This window comes from Natrix helvetica, assembly GCF_964273705.1.
Source record: "Natrix helvetica genome assembly, chromosome: 3".
NCBI lineage: Eukaryota > Metazoa > Chordata > Lepidosauria > Squamata > Natricidae > Natrix > Natrix helvetica.
The window spans coordinates 101,848,806-101,862,698 of record NC_138549.1 but is presented as its reverse complement, the minus strand read 5'-3'; positions in this window follow the sequence as shown (position 1 = coordinate 101,862,698).

The window sequence follows — 13,893 nt, the reverse complement described above, 5'->3', positions numbered from 1 at the left end:
CTCCTCCTAAGGTGCAACCCTACTTAGAGCTGAGTGCCAGGGACAAACACACGGACACATGACGGCAGCTTTCAAATCCTTCTGCTAACCAGACATGGATGGCGCCACGGCATTACATTTCAGAAACTGAAGCAATAACAACCAACAGACAGTGAGCGTACGGAACTCCGATGAGACAAGCTCAGATCATAAATATCCAGCAAATATGCAGGAAACAACTTGTGGAGACAAAGGAGTTGAATTTAACGTTGGATTCCTTTTTCTAAACCCAAATGGCATTTTGTGAAAGTATTGCTATGCCTTTGTTTTCCTGACTTCCTCTCTTCACCGCTGGTATGTGGGCAGCTCTCTTCCCCATCACCTTAGAAAACCTGGAGTCCAGTTCAAGTCTTGTGCATCCGTTCATGCAAGCAGCTCTGATCCATATTAGTCATTCCTGCCATCCAGGGCTCCACATTCCCTCTCTATTTTAGCTGAAGCCGTATGTAGCATATTGTGTACAGGGAGTCCTCTACTTACAACAGTTCATTCACCCTTGCAGTATTGGGTGAACTGGTAGTAGCGGTGGCAGGAGGCTCCACCCACCTGCGGGGATGCATGCACAGAATTCTGCATGCGCGGCAGCATCACACTTGCACGAGTGAATCTGTAAAAAAAATGGAAACCCACCACTGTCTTGCAGCATTCCCATAGGTCACATGATCAACATTCAGCTGCTTGGCAACCTGACTCATATTTATGACCGCTGCAGTGTCCTGGGGTCATGCGTTCACCTTTTGCAAACTTCTGACCAGTAAAGTCAATGGGGAAACCAGATTCACTTAGCAACCATGTTATTAATTTAACAAGTGCATCGATTCACTTAACAACCGTGAAAAGAAAAGTCGCTAAATGGGGCAAAACTCAATAAATGTTTCACTTAGCAACAGGCGTTTTGGGCTCAGTTACTGAGGTGCATCAAGGGTTACTTGTACTCAGGCCACTGGCATTCCTTTCACCAATTCCTTGAAGCACTGAGTATCAAATTGGGTCTCCAGGATTCTTACAACTGACCTGGCTTTAAACCAAAGAGAGAGAGAGAGAGAGAGAGAAAGGGAGGGAGGGAGGGAAGGCGAGAGAGAGAGAGAGAGAGAGAGCGTATGCCTTTTATGCCAATTCCACTCTGCCCTGCGGTTTGTCTTAGTCATCAATTTTTCGGCTTCAGTTTCAGGGCTCTGATCTATTAGAAATCACATTGTTTGACAGGGATCAGGGCCTCCCATAAAAGTGCTTTCCACGAGAGGGCTTCTTGGAGCAGGAAGCTGTTTATGGAGGGATGTGCATTTTGAAGATGTCAGGATCATGTGCATAAGCCACCGGTTGACTAATCTAAAACTGTCAGCCACTAATTATAGCAAACAGTAAAAACATTTTAAAAGCAAAAGCAGCTGTGTTAACCGCAAGACAATCTGAAATCTTTAGGAAGGCAATACCTATTAAGCTGGCTAAAAGTTTGCACAACAATAAGCCAGCTTTTGAGTTCAAGTTGTTCACAAAATGACTACAAATCCAGTGGAGAGAAAAAAAGCTATTTTTAAAGAAATGTTTATACCGTTGGATGTGTATGTGCACAGAGAGAGACACATAGACATATCGTTTCCCATGTTGACATCTTGAAATGGTATGTAAAGAATTAATGAAATGATTAATTGGCAACCAATACATTCAAAATAGTTCATATTAACATACCTCCTAGGGATTAAAGAGATAAAAGGGTGAAACTTTAATCCATAATGCAAATATTCCTTGTTTAGCAACCACAACTAGGACTGGCAACTCGCTCAATAAGCAAAGTAGCTCCCAAAATGAAACTGTGACTGTACTTCCAGTCTTAATTTAGCTTTCCTTTCCTTTACATACCTGTGAAGGTCGTAAATGTGAGGATCGGTCATAGGTCACTTTTTCATCATAATGTTGTACCCTGTTTCCCAAAAAATAAGATCCTTCCCAGATAATAAACCCAATCAGGCTTTAAGAACATGCGCTAAAATAAGCCCTCCCCGAAAATATTGCAACACAGCAGCAGCCATGAAGTGACCACGCTCGCCGCCTCCTGCACCTCAAAAATAATAAGACCTCCCTGAAAATAAGACCAAGCGCTTATTTTGGGGTCAAAAGAAAATAAGACACTGTCTTATTTTGGGGGAAACACAGTCACTGAAAATGGTCGCTAAAAGAGGCAGTTGCTAAATGAGGACTACCTGTGTTTGCACTGGGCCAGTGAGTAAAAGATATGGTTTTGGCGGGGGTGCACAAGAACAGGAAAGTAGAGACTTTACAGGTTTCCGAGCAGAGCATTCCACAGACTTTCCAGCCGCGTAAACCTCAATTTGAGTGACAGCAGATGCAACAAGACAGTTTCAGATTATTTCAATGGCTTTTCAGGCCCATAAGGTGCAACTGGTCAGCATTATGATTCAAACTTGCTTTGGGCATTATACAGGTAGTCCTCGACTTACGACCACAATTGAAGCCAGCATTTCTGTTGCTAAGAGAAACATTTAACTGAGCTTTGTCCCATTTTACAACCTTTCTTACCACAGTAGTTAAATGAACCACTGCTTGTTGCTAAGCTAGTAACAATAGCAATAGCACTTAGACTTATATACCGCTTCGTAGTGCTTTTACAACCCTCTCTAAGCGGTTTACAGAGTCAGCCTATTGGCCCCGACAATCTGGGTCTCATTTTACCCACCTCGGAAGGATGGAAGGCTGAGTCAACCTTGAGCCTGGTGAGAATCGAACTGCCAAATTGCAGGCAGCCGGCAGTAACTCAGTTGCTAAGTGAATCGGGCTTCTCCATTGATTCTGTCAGAAGGTCGCAAAAGAGGATCACGTGACCCTGGGACACTGCAACCCTTGTAAATACCGTAGGAACCAGTTGCCAAGCATCTGAACTTTGAACTCATGATGACCCTGAGGATGCTGCAACGGTCATAAGTCCCTTTTTTCAGTGCCGTTGTAATTTTGAACAGTCACTAAATGAACTATTGTAAGTTGAGGACTACCTGTAGGCTTGAACAGGGCATGGTAGCCGATTGTCCTTCGTGCATGGTTGCATGTCCCATTCAGTCCCCTGGCTGTCACCTTTTGCAGAAGTTGCAGTTTTCGTACCAAGAATGAGGGTTCAATCCAGTTTGGGTGAATCGTTGAGTAATTCTTCTGTGGAAGATGCTGTGGTTCAGCAGGGTAAGGCTGAGTAGACAGCTCACAGCAGCAGCAGCAGATTCAGGCTCCTTATATTTGGATTCTCCTTGCTTTGTGCCCCCTTTTGGATAACCTTGTCTGCAATTATCTTTTCCATTGGAGCATGCACAGCAGTGGTGGGTTCTGGGCGGTACGGACCGGTACGGACCGGTACGGACCGGTACGGGCGTACCGGTGGTAGCTGGGAGCACAGCCACCGTACTGGAATGGTGGCTCGTTTGGTCCACCTGCTCGCCCTCGTTCCTTACTGCGTTTTGATGCAAACGGGCCAATTGCTCATGCGTTCACAGCGTGCGGCGCTTGTGCGACCGCCGCCGAGCAGCTGAGTGTCGCTGGGTGGTGGCGTCCACATTCCCGACAAGGACGCCCGGCTCCATCACAGCATATTGGTTGCGAGGGGATTTGTGCACCCAATACTGGTGCACAGCTATGGCTCAGAAACAAAGCTAGTTTAGTTCTTTGCTAGACAAGATCCAGGCTGGAGGTCCAGACAGTTGAGGCTGACTCTAGCAATTTGGAGTTGAATTAGGATGCACAGAGGGGTGGCAGAACATCATGAGGAGGGAAGTGAGCGGGGTGGGGGGGGAGAGGGAACAAATTATTCCGGTAGAGGGTTGTTTTATTACATCGGTCGCGGGGAGGGGGGGATGCGAGGACAAGAGAAGATCACAAGGTCGTTTGGGAGACCGTGGCTGTTGGCTACGCCCGGTCGTTTGTACCAACCCCCGCAGCCTAGGTGGTCAGGAACTACAGAGCCAGGGCCTGCGGCTGATGCTTTGCAATGCAAGGTCCGTAACCAACAAGGCCCCCCTCATTAGCGAGTTGATCTCGGAGGGGGAGCTGGACCCTGCAGGGATAACGGAGACCTGGTTGGGCCACGAGGGTGGTTTACCCCTCGTGGAAATGTGCCCACCGGGTTTCCGTGCATTCCATCAGCCTCAGGCCCTGGGTAAGGGTGGTGGGGTGGCGGTAGTTATACGGGATGGTCTGGAACCGAGAGAGTTCACTGTTCCTCAGATACCCGGTTGTGAATCCCTAGGTGTGAAATGGGGCCCAGGGAGGCAGTTGGGCCTGCTGATTGTATACTTGGCTCCTCGCTATACATCAGCGGCCCTGCCCGAGCTCCTCGAGCTGATCTCAGAGACGGCGGTTGAGATCCCCAGGCTTTTGGTCATGGGGGACTTCAACCTGCCGTCGACGGGAGCAGCATCTGAGGTGGCTCGGGAGTTCATGGCTTCCATGACAGCCATGGGCCTGACCCAATTAATTCAGGGCCCCACACATGAAGGCGGTCACACACTGGACCTTATTTTTGTATCTGAACAGTGGACGAGTGATCTGGGAATAGGGGATTTAGTCATTACTCCCCTGTCATGGTCAGATCACTCATGTCTCCGGCTCGACTTCCCTTCCGCTACCCCCCACCGCGAGGAGGCGGATCCAGCCTCTCCAAGCTGGTACCGCCCCAAGCACCTGATGGAACCGGATAGGTTCCAGACGGAACTTGGGCCACTACCTGTAGCCCTGACCTGCGCTCAGTCGGAGGACCTAGTGGCCGCCTGGAATACGGCGGTGGCTGGGGCCTTGGACCGGGTTGCGCCTTTGCGACCTCTCCTGCGGCAGCGATCCACCCGAGCTCCTTGGTATACCGAGGAGCTGAGGGTGATGAAGCGCCATAGGAGACGTCTAGAGAGCAGGTGGAGATCCTCACGCTCCGAGTCTGATCGAACACAGGTAAGAGCCTATTTACGGACCTACCTTGTGGCATTGAGAGCGGCCAAACGTAGACATTGTGCCGCTCTTATTGCGTCCGCGGATAACCGCCCTGCTGCCCTGTTTAGGGTGACCCGCTCTCTCCTGTCACAGGGGACGCGGGGGGCACCCTTGCAGGGTAGAGCAGAGGAGTTTGGGGAATATCTGCAGGACAAAGTCGCTCAGATCCGGAGCGGATGGGCCCCCTCCAGTGGGCCGGACGAGCTGTCAACAGTGAGTCTTGTGAGACCATTCTGGGAGGAGTTTGACTCTGTTGCCCCCGAGGATTTGGACAGGTTGCGTGGACGGCTGCGACCCACCACATGTTCAATGGACCCGTGTCCCTCCTGGCTGGTACTGGCATCCTGGGAGGTGACACGAGGCTGGCTTCTAGGCCTGGTGAACGCCTCATTGGGTGAGGGCTTCCTACCAACTGCCTTGAAAGAGGCGGTGGTGAGGCCCTTGCTCAAGAAGCCTTCACTGGACCCAATGGAGCTGGCTAATTATCGTCCAGTCTCCAACCTTCCCTTTTTAGCGAAGGTTGTTGAGAATGTGGTGGCACAGCAATTTCCACGACACCTTGACGAATCCGAATATCTAGACCCACGCCAGTCTGGCTTCCGACCCGGGCACAGCACAGAGACAGCCTTGGTCGCGCTGGTTGATGATCTCTGGAGGGCCAGAGATAGAGGTTGTTCCTCTATCCTGGTCCTATTAGACCTCTCGGCGGCTTTTGATACCATCGACCATGGTATCCTATTGCGCCGGCTGGAGGGGATGGGAGTCGGAGGCACCGTTTTACGGTGGTTCGGCTCCTACCTCTCCGACCGGTCGCAATGTGTGTTGACAGGGGGGCAGAGGTCGACCCTGAGGTCACTCACTTGTGGGGTGCCACAGGGGTCGGTCCTCTCGCCCCTCCTGTTCAACACATATGTGAAGCCGCTGGGAGAGATCATCCGTGGTTTTGGGGTTGAATACCATCTGTACGCTGATGATACTCAGCTGTACGTTTCAACCCCAAATCACCCCAGCGAGGCTGTCGAAGTGATGTCCCGGTGTTTGGAAGCCGTCGGGGTCTGGATGGGGGACAACAGACTCAAACTCAACCCCTCCAAGACTGAGTGGCTGTGGCTACCGGCACCTCGGTTCAGTCAGCTGACTCCAACGCTGGCCATAGGGGGCGAACAACTGCCCCCTGTGGAACGGGCGCGCAATTTGGGCGTCCTCCTTGATGCCCGGCTGTCAATGGACGACCATGTGGCAGCCGTGGCTAGGGGGGCGTTCCACCAGGTTCGCCTGGTGCGCCAATTGCGCCCCCTTCTGGACCGGGATGCCCTACGCACGGTCACTCATGCACTGGTGACGTCTCGCCTGGACTACTGTAATGCTCTCTACATGGGGCTTCCCTTGGGACGCGCACGAAGACTGCAGCTAGTCCAGAACGCAGCCGCGCGGGCAGTCATGGGGAGTACTAGGTACTCCCACGTAACACCGCTCCTGCGCGAGCTGCACTGGCTACCTGTGGTCTTTCGGGTGCGTTTCAAGGTTTTGACCACCATCTTTAAAACGCTCCATGGCATAGGGCCTAGTTACCTGTGGGATCGCATCCTCCCACATACATCCCTGCGGCCAATTCGCTCTCACAGGGAGGGGCTTCTCCTGGTGCCGTCCACTAGGCAATGCCAACGGGCGACACCAAGGAGTAGGGCCTTCTCTGTGATGGGCCCAACCCTCTGGAATGACCTCCCCCCCCGACATTAGAACCACCACTGACTTCCACTCCTTCCGGCAGAAACTGAAGACTCACCTGTTCCGACTGGCTGGTCTGGCATAATTCTTAACGTCTACCTCCTGGCATATATATTTCCTACTGGTTTTTTAGGGGACTTAATTTTATAAGACACTGGGGTTTTAAACTTTGTATATTTTAAATTATTTATTTAGCAATTACAGTTCTGTCTATTTTTATCCTCCTCTTATTTATGTATTTATCCATTTAATAATTTTTAATTGTTATTATGTATGATGTTTTTGATATGGACTGTACACCGCCCCGAGTCCCTTTTGGGAGAGGGGGCGGTCTAGAAGTGCTAATTAAATTAAATTAAATGATTACCTAAGGAACATAAAGTTTTAATGAAAATCTAAAAATAACATAAATTAATGCAGAACTAAAAAAAAGCGAAGAAAGTAAAAGAGAAAGAAAAGTACAAGAAGAAAAGATAAAAAACTTAATAACAGGTATTAACAGAAAAGATAATAACATTATCCATTACCCTATGACTTAAAAAACTCACTTTTACTACTATTGATTTTTTTCCCTAATCATTAAAACCACAAATCCTAAGTGCATTTTTTTCCTGTTTCACTCAAGGAGTCTATAAGGGGTTTCCAGTCAGTCATAAATGTAAATGTTGCCTTTTCTGTAATCTATAAACTCAATTTAGCCATTTCTACCAGGGCCATCGTCTTCAGCAGCCATTCCTCTATGGCTCGGATGGCGAACCTCTGGCACGCCTGCCACAGGTGGCACGCGGAGCCATTTGTCAGGGCACGCGAGGCGTTGCCCTGTCAGCTGGCCCGCGTGCATGTGTGAACTGGCCAGCTGACTTCAGCCTTTTTTAAAGCCATTTTTCGCCTTCCCCAAGCTCCAGAGGCTTGATAGGAGGCTGGGGAGGGCGAAAACAGCCTCCTCCGCCCACCCACCCCCGTAGGCCCTCCGGAGGCTTCAAGAGCTTCCCTGAAGCCTCCGGCACGCAAAAACCCAGCTTTACGGGCAAACCGGAAGTTTGGGAACGGACTTCCGGTTTGCTCATAGGGCCGGCTTAAGACCTCCGGAGCCTTCAGGGGCCTTCCGGAGGCTTCCCTGAAACCTCCAGAGGACAAAAAATGACCCAACGGACAAACTGGAAGTCACTTCTGGTTTGCTCATAGAGCTGAAGGCCTTGAAGGCTCCAGAGGGCTTAAACCTGCCCTACGAGCAAACCGGAAGTCTGTTCCCGAACTTTCAGTTTGCCTGTATGGCTGGTTTTTTGCACTTCAGAGGCTTCAGGGAAGCTCCTGAAGCCTCCAGAAGGCCTCCAGGGGGGCGGGGAGGCTGTTTTCGCCCTATAGGAGCCTGGGGAGGGCGAAAAAAGCATGCAAAACATTGGGGGGAGCGCCTGTCATGCGCGCATGTGTACTGGAGGGATCACACATTGCATTATGGGTGCATTATGGGTGCTGCAAACCCACACACAACCCGCCTGCGCTCCCCCGCTTATGGCATGTGACCCAATAAAATGTTCGCTATCGCTGCTCTATGGTGAGTAGTCAGACTTTCCCCCTTTTGACCATACAGTAATCTCGCTGCACTTGTCGTATATAAGACATAAAAAAGGTTCCATGGTTTTTTTTCTAGCCGTCTATCCATTAATCCAAAAAGGAAGGATTCTGGTTTCAATTGTACTTTCGTCTTCAAAATCTTTTGAATCAGTGTATTTATTTGCATCTATAAATTTTTAGTGATTTTCCACTTCTACCGTACAGGATAAAATCTCCCTTCCGTTACAGAATTCCCACAATCACATGATCAGAATACGGGCAACTGGCATGTATTTGCAACAGTTCACCTGATCGCCATTTGCAACTGGAAAATTTGCAAATGGCGATCAGGCAAAGTCAAAGGGGGAAGCCAGGTTCACTTAATGACTGTGATTCTTTTAACGATTCCAGCGGTTCGCTTAACAACCATGGCAAAAAGGTTGTAAAATTGGTCATGGTTCACTTAACTGTCTTGTTTAGCAACAGAAATTTTGGTTCCAATTGTGGTCATGAGTTGAGGACTATCTGATTATTATCATTTTTCTTTTCTGCACCTTCTTTCTTTTTGTTCTTTTTAGTTTGCATTAGTTTTTATACTGTTTTTATTACTTACTATTTTTTTTAAAAAGCAGGTGAAAACTCAGGAAGGTTCGGTGGTATATTTATTTATTTATTTAATTTTATTTAGTTTCTCAAACAATGTACAAGATAGCAGGTATAAATATGAACATGGACATGAGCAAAGGAAATGAAAAGAAATAAATGGGGACAGTAGGACAGGGATGGTAGACACACTGGTGCGCTTATGCATGCCCCCTACAGACCTTTTAGGAAAGGGGTGAGGTCCACGCTGGACAGTTTAAGGTTAAAATTACGGTGGTTTGAGGATGTAACAAAAGAGTCGGTAGTGCATTCCAGGCATTGACCACTCTGTTGCTGAAGTCATATTTTCTGCAATCAAGTTTGTATCCTTCCGACAAAAATTGAAGACTCACCTGTTCCAATTAGCTGGCCTGGCATAATCATAACTGTTACCTCCTGGCAGACATATTTTTAACTGGTATTTTAGGGGAATTGTTTTTAAATTTAATTTATGTGATATTTTTAGGGGTTTTAAAACTATATTTATATACTTTACTCAGCTGTACAGTTCTTTTTAACCTTCTTTTTAACCTCCTCCATATCTATCTATCTACCTATTTAATAATTTTAACTGTTCAACTATTTAATTATATATATGATGTATTTCTTGTATGGACTGTACACCGACCCGAGTCCCTTTTGGGAGAGGGGGCGGCCTAGAAGCACAGTAAATAAATAAAATAAATAAATAAATTGTTTGCCCGTGTATTATTGCTGTTGAAGCTGAAGTAGTCATTGACAGGTAGGACGTTGTAGCAGACAATTTTGTGTACTATGCTTAAGTCAGATCGTAGGCAGCGTAGTTCTAGTTTCTGCTTCTTTCCTGAAGGCCTGAACAAAACAAACAGGAAGGAAATTCACCACCCGTGATGCCTCGCCATTATCTTCTGGGGTCTATCACACAATTCCTGGGGGTGTCAAACTGGCCCATAGGCTGGATGCATCACATGCAGGCCATGCCCCCTCCCCAGCTCCGCGAAGGGGAAAAATGACTTCTTCAGCTTCAACCACAATAATACAAAGGCAAACAATCGATACAAACTCAAGGTAAACCACTTCAAACTCGATTGCAGAAACAATCGACTTCAGCAACAGAGTGGTCAACGCCTGGAATGCTCTACCCGACTCCGTTGTTACAGCCACAAACCCTCAGAGCTTTAATCTCAAACTGTTTACCGTGGACCTCACCCCATTCTTAAGAGTTCCGTACAGGGGGCGTGCATAAGCGCGCCAGCATGCCTACCGTCTCTGTCTTACTGTCCACATTTATTTGTATTTACTTCCTTTGTTCATGTTTATGTTCATACCGATACTTGTTATCTTGTACATGTTTGACAAACAAATAAAATAAATAAATAAGTTACAAAATGTCATGTGACGGCAAGGTGATGCTATGAGTTTGACATCTGTGATATAATAGAACTGTCTTTCCACTGCCCAGTTTTGTAATTTAAGAAATGTCTCCTTTTTTCAAGTGCCAATTTTATATTTAAAGGAATGAAATTCGTTTGCAGCATTCCTGTACAAATAAAGCAAGAAATACAGCATATCTGTTATGCTGATGACTGGCTATCTGTGTTTCTGTCCTTTATTTTGCTGAGACAGAAATAAATTACTTCACCCTGCAGGGGAAAAATCTGCTCTTAATGTCATTTCTTCCTTGGATGTTCACCGATGCTGACTCATATTGTGGAATTTATAGGGAACTTTGTAGCTTGATGCAATGTCTATCATAAGCCGGATCTACCTGGAATGTCAGTTGCGTAAACAGTCAATATCCGGAGCTAAATCTATATGCAGACAAAGGCTCTTCGCAAATGTTTTGGGGTATGTTTAGTTTAGTTGACGTATCTTCACACTTACTTCAGTTGATGAAGGGATAAGGGGTTAAGAAAAAACCCACAAAAGTCACAAATCTCTTCCTCCTAAGAAAACTGCCAATAACATGTAAAGACTGGGTTCAACCATGGTTTACACCAGGGGTCTCCAACCTAGGTCACTTGAAGACTTGTGGACTTCAACTCCCAGAATTCCTCAGGCAGCTGACTGAGGAATTCTGGGAGTTGAAGTCTTCAAGTGACCAAGATTGGAGACCCCGGGTTTACACAATTGGCCAAGTTCACACATCATGTTAAGGTAGAGTCTGGCAACCTTTGAGGCTGCCTTGAACTTTTGGAGCAGGCAGACAGACAGACAGACACAATTGAATAGGCCAACATCACATATTTGAGAGATTTATGTGAGGAACCTAAGAAAGTCTTTATGTACATAGTTCAAACTCTGATACAATTATGCATTTCAAAGCTCCCATCACAATTTCAATCTCTTTCCCACCTAAACTTAGAAAGGAACTGTGCAGATGGTTTTTGCCACTCAAAAATCAGAGTGAACTATGAGGGTCCTGAAAATGGAAGGGCACATTATGGCACACAGGCTGTTTAATTGCCCATCCCTCCATTAGGGTACAAAGGCTGGTTTCCAACCACAATGTTTGGATTGCACAACACTCCAAAGCAAACCAAGCCACAGCACAAGGGATTCGGAATTTGTGAACTTCAGCAAAATGCAGGTCGTCCTCGACTTATGGCCACAATTGAGCCCAACATTTATGTGGTTAAATGAGACACTTGTCAAATGAGTTTTGCTCCCATTTTATGACCGCTCTTGCCATCATTGTTAAGGGAATCACTGCAGTTGATAAGTTAGTAACATGGCTGTTAAGTGAATCTGGCTTTCCCGTTGATTTTACTTGTCAAAAAGTTGCAAAAGGAGATCATATGACCCTGGGACACAGCAACGGTCATACGTATGAAACAGTTGCCAAGCGTCTGAATTTAGATTACATGATCATGGGGCTGCAACAAAGGTCGTAAGTGTGAAAAATGGTCATAAGTCACTTTTTTCACTGCCGTTGTAACTTTAAACCAGGGGTGTCCAAACTTGGCAACTTTAAGACTTGTGGACTTCAACTCCCAGAATTCCCCAGCCAGCAGCTGACTGGGGAATTCTGGGAGTTGAAGTCCACAAGTCTTAAAGTTGCCAAGTTTGGACACCCCTGCTTTAAACGGTCACTAAATAAACTGTTGTAAGTCAAGGACTAGTGTGCCTTCGCACACTTTTAAGGTAAAACTTTTGGAGATCTAAAAACTGGACTGAAATGTAATCTATTTTCTATTTCCCCTTCATTGAAGAACTGCACCAATCAAAATTTGCAAGTGACTAATATTGCTCTGTCCATATCTGCAGCAGCCTTTTTTTTCAATGTGACAAAACGGACCTTGCTTTTCAAGACAGCTTTGGTGACATCAGCAGCTCTATGGCTTCTCCCTTCCTGTTGCAACACAAGGACAAAGTTTCTCATCATAGCTTTCGTCTGAGCCTTTACATCAATTTACGAGAATACTAGAAATTCAGGATGTGACTGTGTAAAAAGCAAAACACCCAAAATGGTGCTAAAAGACATCTGAGCCATTCTCATAAATTGGCCTCTGAGATTTGGGTTGTAAAAGTAATCTGGTTAACTACGATCAGACAATTCTAATTCCCACCCTAAATCTGGTGATCATCTGGAGTTTTGAGAACCCAATTCTGATACACCCTGGATGGCGAATCTATGGCATGAGTGCCAGAAGTAGCACGCAGAGCCATCTCTCGAGGCACTCCAGCCATCGCCCATTGCTCTTCAGGGTGCTCTTCCAGCTGGTTTTCACAGGAGCACCGGAAACTAGAAGAGCACTCCCTAGTGGATATGCACGCACCAGGAAGCTGAGCTTCCGGTTTCCAGCACGCGCATGCACACTAGCCAGCTGTTCTTTGTGGGCATATGCATGCCAGAAACTGGAAGGCCAGGTGACTGGTGCGCATGTGCACGCTGGAAACCAGAAGCTCAGCGCTGGGGAACTGCCCTTCCGGTTTCTGGTCCTCCTGCACGTGCGCGCCCCATTTTGGCACTTGGTGCCGAAAAGGTTCACCAATACTGTGTAGACCTACCAAAAAGTAAATTATAGGAATTTGGGATCAGTTGGCCAGGGCTCACCTAAAGTTGGGAAAGCTTAAAAAGAAATCTGTCTCTCCATCATCTTATTTCTTATTGTAATGTTGGCATTTATGGTTGCTCCAATAAGGAAAGCTTTGAAATGATGAGGATGAGCCTCTTACTAATTATAGTTTACAGAAGAATGTGAAGAGCAGGAGAGCGAGAAACAAAGTCTTTCCTTTTTATGTTTTCTCAACATTTCTCATCTTTTTTCTCACCACTAAAAGAAGATGGAACTGCTGCATGGTGCAGCATCTTTTGATGCATGATATTGAGATTCTTCTCTCTGGACCGTTTGACATCTCCAAAGGCTCATACAAAAATTATTCAGATGTAGGAAATCTCCTGGCAACATTTTTTTGAGTTGTGCTGAAGATTTTTCTCCCAGAAATGAATCTACCTTTGGGAACTCTCAGAAAAAGAGGTTTTCATGCCATATTCCTTCTTGTACATCCAAAGATGTGAAGCTACACACAAAGCAGTAGACTGCAGCAACTTGGAGATAAACTGTAAGCATCTTTCACTGCTGTTGGCCCATAAAAAAGGGGAAACTCTACATGCAATATGTGGTGTTCTCATCCAGTTGATGAATGGATGGTCGTAACAAACAATACCATCCATGTGATCTATTTACTTGTTTGACAAGTTACACAAAGTCACTGAAGCTGTTATAATAGGGGGAAATTAACATGACACCATCCTCCTGCTCATAACTGAATGGAATAGTGAATAATAAAATATGAAGATGCCATCATAACAAAAACTCTCAAGGGGGGGGGGTTCTCACCAGTGGAAGAACACTTTTCCTAAGCCGTATGGAGCTCCAGCATTTCACATGGGAATCTAGACTTACAATAATGATTAAGGACTGGGTCCAAGATGGACATAAACCAGACACATTAACATACAGTGTA